General features: G+C 34.8%; 1 protein-coding gene across 4 annotated transcripts in view; it reads right to left on the bottom strand.

The window, feature by feature from the left end:
• GJC1 (gap junction protein gamma 1) overlaps positions 1-6750 on the bottom strand; it is a 30711-nt gene that overhangs the window by 14808 nt on the left and 9153 nt on the right. The window contains exon 3 of one of the 4 annotated variants that reach the window (XM_023521545.1): positions 1351-1573. The exons of the other annotated variants lie outside the window; for them this stretch is intronic. The gene's annotated coding sequence lies outside the window, so the exon portion shown is untranslated. The remainder of the gene's footprint in view (positions 1-1350; positions 1574-6750) is intronic. 4 annotated transcript variants of the gene reach the window in all.

The following is a 6750-nucleotide window of genomic DNA, read 5'->3' as shown; positions in this document are numbered from 1 at the left end:
GTGGCTGTAAAAAAATGAGGAATGTTCTCCTTAGTATAGAAAGATATCCGAGACATTTAATTAGTGAAAATAGCAAGGTATATAACTGTATATAGTATGTGCCTTTTACATAAGGAGAAAAAAAAAACTGTGTTTTTGCTTATACTTCTATAAAGAAACACAAGATATTTAAAAAAATTAATGAAAGTGGGGGAGGAGACTAAGAAAGATGGGGTAGGATCAAGAATTTTGATTATATCTTTTTATAGTTTTGTTTTTTGACCCAAATGAATATACTGTCTTTTTAAAGAAAATATCCCTAAAGACATTCCATGCCCTAATAAAGTCTGCTTGATAGCTGTAAAAAATCCTTTTGTAAACTTTTAAAATATAACTTAAATACCTTTCAAAATTTAAGAGTTTTATAAAAACTGTGCATCTTAGCTTGTTTTACTTCAAAAATTTAAAACATATTTATATCAACTTACACTATACCCTATCACATATGTATTTGCTGTTTCCCTCCATTAAACCCGCTTCCTTCGCAGAGCCTCCCCGTTTGCTCCCTCACTTCATTTACACTGCTCTTCAGGTGTCACCTCCTATAGTACTAGCCTTCCCTGACCCCCTACCTACAATAATGTCCATCACGCTCTATACTCTTGGACTTGGCGTTTTTCCTTAAGAGCACTTACTTAACATTACCTAACACGTTTTTTATTTGTTAATGTCTTCATTATCTGTCATCTCAACAGAATTTAAGCAAGGAATTTTTTCTTGTATCCCTGGCACTTAGAACAAGTATTCACTGAGTGATTTAATAAATTTAAATCTCTGCTCATTGACTTTTTCTACTTTAATCCATCTTTCCACTACTTCCTGCCTGGAAAAACTTTCATCCTTCAAAATGTAGCTCAAAGGGCACCACCTCAAGTTTCCTCGACCTCTTCAATCTCCTCCCCAGAAAGACCGTAACAATTTTTCATTCCACCAGTATCAGAACTTCCTCTATCAAATCAAGGTTAGTGGTTGGCTTCTTCTGCTGGAATATGAGTTCCTTGAGGGAAAAATCCATGTTTTCTTTTTTTTTTTAATTCTCTGAGTCCCTAGCACCTTGTATGCTACCCAGGACACAGAAAGCACTCAATGAATGTGTGGCATATTAAATAGAAGATCTGAATGCATTTGTAAGAAGTAGGAAATATAAAATGTGTTCACTAATACAATCATACTTCAGGACAGAATGAGTGTTATAAAATTAGAAAATGTGAAAATACTCGGAGAAGGGAAAGAGACTAACTCCTATGAATTAAAAAGTATAAGTTGTCAATCATATCTCCATAAAGCTGGGGTAAAAAAGTATAAGCTTACTGCAGAAGGCAAGTGGATCTCTGAAGGATGGGTATGGTTTCACCAGGCAGAGGTGGGGTGGAAGGAGAGGCAAGGCAGATGGAGAAAATGGTGTGAGGGAAAAGGTGCACAAGGAGGCTCTTAGACGGGAGCATGACGGAGGATGTTTGGGAAGCAGATGCAGAGAAGGCTGGACGGGGAAGTCAAAACCCAGTCTGTAGAGAGCCTTAGCACAGCATGGAACCTGAAATTAAAGCATGTAAAAGTAATGATGAGTATATGGTCCTCAAAAGTGGTCCACAGACCACCTCCATCAGAATTATCCAAAGGGCATGTTGAAAATGCCGATTCCCAAGTCTTACTTACCCAACTCCTACTCCCAGGACTACCGAATCAGAATTTAACCCACCCGTGGTTAGGTATTTCAGTTTTACAGTGGTTTGCTATTATACTTACAACTTTGTACATACCCCTAATTATAGATTTAGGAAATTTTTCTAAAAGAATTGCTAGGTCAACAGTTCTATGAACTGTGAAAAAAATTTTTGTGTGTTAAGGAAAGGTCAACATCTTTGCCATTCTCTCCAAAAATTCTAAAGTTGATATGCATTACCAAATTACCCCTCCAAAAAGCTGTTAACTATTTATATTTCCACTATCGAAGTATGAATATGCTGGTTTCCTCACTCCCTCACTAATGATTTTAATACATATATTTTTAAAAAGCCTGGGTTAATCTGAGTTTAAACTATAAGAAGTTTTAGGCCATCACGAATTACTAGGGACGTGCAAATAAAAGCACACTATTATGAAAGAAGGGAAAAGGAGAGAAGTAGGGAGAGATGAGAAAGGGGGAAGAAAGGAAGGAAGGAAAAGAGAGAGAGCAAGAGAGTGAACGCGAGCAAGCAAGCTGCCAAAGCTATAGAAAAACTGGAAGCCTTGTGCACTGCTGGTGGGAATGTAAAATGGTACAGCTGCTGTAGAAAACTGTATGGGTATGGTTTCCTCAAAATATTAAATAGAGAATTAGTATATGATTCTACTTCTGTACCCAAAAGAAACAAAAGCAGGGAGGCCAACATATATTTGTACACCCATGTTCATAGCAGCATTATTCACAATAGTCAAAAGGCGGAAGCAATCCAAATATCTACTGACAGATGAACAAATAAACAAAATACAATATACACAATGGAATATTATTCAGCCTCATAAGGAAGAAAAGTCTAACATGCTACAACATGGATGAATCTTGAAGACATTATGCTAAGTGAAAGAAATCAGTAAAAAAAGGACAAATATATGGTTCTACTTATATGGCGCTGGGAGGAATGGGGAGTTAGTGTTTCATGGGTACAGTTTCAGTTAAGAATATAAAAAAGTTCTGGAGATGGATGGTGGTGATGGTTGTACAACAATGTAAATGTACTTAATGCCACAGAACTAAACACTTAAAAATGGTAAAAATAAATTTTGTAATGTATATTTTACCATAATAAAAAGTAAAAAAAAGTTTTAGACCAAAATTCATTCATGCTATTAGTATTTACCTACCATCAAGAAGCTTGCAATCCAGCAGTTTATAGGAAATTTAGAAACACTTTCTAAAAACTACAGCTGTATTCAAGAGATATTTAATGTAGTTACACATGCTATGCAACAGAAGATAACAAATCATCTGTTAAAGTTTAAACATTTTATAAAGCAATGATTCTACGGTGAAATGCTTGACTTTACAGTTTATTTGATTCATTTTTTCCATTACAATCTCTATTATAATCTTGAGCACAAAAACAGTTAATCTAAAAATATCGCTTTCATATATATCTTTGGGAAAATCTCTCTAATAGACTCATGTAAAAAAAAGTTCCCAAGGGTTTCAGATCAGCAATGAAAAAAAACCATAACGGTTCCCTGTCAATGTTTAATGCTCACTAAGCTATAATAATCAAGAAATTAAAAACTTTTAAATAAGTAGTACTATACTAAATGTTTTGCAAATGCAACAATCAAGTCCAAATGGATCAGAGCCAAGTTTTAACTTCCTTCTAATTAAAAATAACAACAAACCTAAAACGTACAATAGATAGACCATATTTTATAATCTTAATTTCTTTTCTAAATGAAAATAAAATCCAGGATGAATTAAAATTAATATTCTAAAAAAGTGACTCCTAACCTTGAATTTTGTGAAACTGAGACAGAGCAAGCACTGAACTAGGAGCCAAAAGATTCTAACAGGTACTTCGGGAATAAGTATTTCCATTTTTTCATGTGTGAAATACGTGGAGAATGTCAGATTAGACGATTTCTAAGGTCCCTTCTATTAACATTTGATAAAAATTACTCCATTTCAAACGACATCATGTAGGCAACTTCCTCTTCTATCTATATTAAAAGTGGCATTAAACTAAACAAAAAAGAAAATCACTCCAGAAAAATTCATAAAACCAACAAATTATGCAGAAAGAAGTGAAATAATGACAGTGAAATTAAACAATAGTAAGATGTCAAATTTTCAAGAAGGCACTTCCCAGTCATCAAAGAAAATCTGTGGTTGGACTAAAAAGTCTCAGTATTGACTCACCATGATTCTAAAGTATTAACTATCTGGGCATCCCAAATCATGAGCTTAGCAATCTAAGAATGGTGCTAGTGACTCACACTCCTGAATGAGACTGCTTTATGCGCAGAGACAATGAATCAATTAAAGGGTTTACAATGAAGTTTTGTTTAACTGGAACATTTTAAGTGGAAGTTAATTCTGCATGAGCGATAATAGATGTTTAATAACTAGCTAGTGACAATTTCTAAAAAAAAAAAAGCATTATGGCAGCTAACTAGCAAACAGTAATTTATGTATTACAAACATGAAAACAACTTGTTTTTCAAAAGAGCTCTTGGCCACAAAAAATATTTGAGAAACACAAAATGTAATTTATTGTGAAGCAAATTATAATACCTAATAGAAAGAAAGTAGCTTGAAATCTTGGCTCTATTAACAAACAAGGAAACAGAATACACCATTGTGGGGTGAAGTGTCAATCTGTGCTGGCAAAAAGCCATTCTATTTGAAAGAACCTTTAAGGAACCAGCTGGAGAAATATGGAAAACCTGAAATAATGCATTCATTCAAAATGGATCGTAAGTGGTACTGTCTTCATGTAAAAAGGGACAGTACTGGCACACTTGTCCAAAATAGCCTAAACTTAGGTCTCACCAACTGTGTGAACAATGATCCATCTAGAAAAACAAACATATCTAAGACAAAATGAAAACAGATGTATAGTAATTCCAATATGACCAGGGTCACAATACAAAATTTGCAAAAAACACTGTCATACACTGATGACAAGGGTGGTCTGGTACAATCTTTCTGGAAGGCACTGCGGTGATAGTTATCAGGAACTTCAGAATGTTTATGACCTCTCATCGATAATTCCATATCTAATAACTTATCCTAACTAAATGCCCAATAAAAGAACTTTATATAATTTGTGATCTAACCTGTTAATGAAATACTGTATGACCATTATAAATCTTGTTTTAGAACAGAGATCACAAAATGCAAATGTCTAAAATTATATAGAGACAAAAAGTAGATGAGTTGTTGCCTAGGGATGAGGGAGAGGATAGGAAGTGACTGCTAATAGGTATTAAGTCTCTTTTTAAGGGAATGGAAATATTCTAAAATTAGATTGTGGTGACAGCTACACAACTCTGTAGCTAGACTAAAAACACTGAATTGTATAAACAGGTGAACTCTATGGCAGTGGTCCCCAACCTTTTTGGCACCAGGGACCGGTGTTCCTATGAGAATCTAATGCCTGATGATCTCTGGAGCTAAGTCGGTGATGCTACAAGTGCTGGAGAGTGGCTGCAAATACAGATGAAGCTTCACTTGCCCACTGCTCACCTTCTGCTGTGTAGCTCAGTTCCTAACAGGCCATGGACTGGTACCAGTTTGCGGCCTGGGCTGGTTGGGGACTCCTGCTCTGTAGTGTGTGAATTATTTTTTAAATGTCTAGATACCAGTGAGGTGATACAAGTAACCGAAACAGGAAAATGGGGCCTGGAGAACACATGCACCAACTAAAGGGGGTCTGTCTGCTGCTTACTAGCTACAGCTGTGGGTGTTACCAAACTTAATGTTAAATCTTTCAAAAGAAGTCTCATCCGGATTTTTATGTGAAGTCTGATTTTTTGATAAATTTTTTATCAAAGTCTAAAATACCTAAAGAAAGGTGCACAAATGTTAACTGTATAGCTCAATGAATTTTCACAAACTGAACACATCCATTTAACTAAATTTATACATATATAAAACTTGATTTTAGTACAGCACTAAAATCAAGAACAAAGCACGACCAGCTACCCATAGCCAGAGTCATGCCCCTTCATATCCAAGAGAAACCACCATCCTTACCTCTAAGAGCATAGATTAGTTTAGCCCAAGGCCAGCTTTGGCACTATTGACATTTTGGGTAATGCTTTGTTGTGGGAGACTGTCCTGCATTGTAGGATGTTCTGCATCCAGTCTCTTCCAGTTCTGACAACCAAAGATGTCTCCAGTCATTGCTAAATGGTGTCTTATGTAGCAGAATCATACCACAGAGACCCACTGGTTTAACCTCTTCTTGAACTTTATATAAATGGAATTATATAGAATAAATTCTCTTATATTGGAATCATAAAGAATATACTCTTTTGTGTCTGAGTTCTTTTGTTCAACATCTGTTAGTTCTAGTTTTATTTTCTTTACTTTATTAAATTGCCATTCTGTGAGTATATCACAATTTATCCATTTACTGCTGATTGGTATTTGAGCAGTTTCCAGTTTGGGGCTATTATGAATAATGCTACTATGAACATTCCACATCTTCTGGAGAACATGTGTGTGTTTCTATTGCATACCTAGCAGAATTGCTAGGCATAGGGTACGTATATGTCAGTTTTAGTAGATTAGTATTTTTCTGAAGGAGGTTGTATCAACTTACCTTCCTGTCTTTTTTTTCATGCTGACAACTAATAGGAAAAACATTTAAATAATATTGAGCTAGGTATCATACCAGCTGAATAAAACCTGCCAATTTATGACCTGTTTTAAAAAATAGTTCATTATGTGGGAAAATGCTCCTATGTAGAAAAGAAACAAAAACAAGCAAATGAAAAACTCCCAATAAAATAACATTAACAGGGCTTATGGATAATTTGCTTTTCAGTATTTTCTACAATAAACATGTAATAATGGAGTTGGCAAAGCTTTACCATGCAGCAAAAGTCCCAAGAGAAATTTAAAAATACGCCAGGGTACAAATTTCATAATATTTACATAAATTCATAAAGACCTACTTAAATAATGGATATACCACAAAAAAAAAATGTTAACATCTCATAGAACCTTTGGTACAGTTATTACAC

Source organism: Pteropus vampyrus, unplaced genomic scaffold (genome assembly GCF_000151845.1).
Source record: "Pteropus vampyrus isolate Shadow unplaced genomic scaffold, Pvam_2.0 Scaffold306, whole genome shotgun sequence".
Classification (NCBI taxonomy): Eukaryota; Metazoa; Chordata; class Mammalia; order Chiroptera; family Pteropodidae; genus Pteropus; species Pteropus vampyrus.
This window is presented reverse-complemented; position numbering and strand designations above follow the sequence as displayed.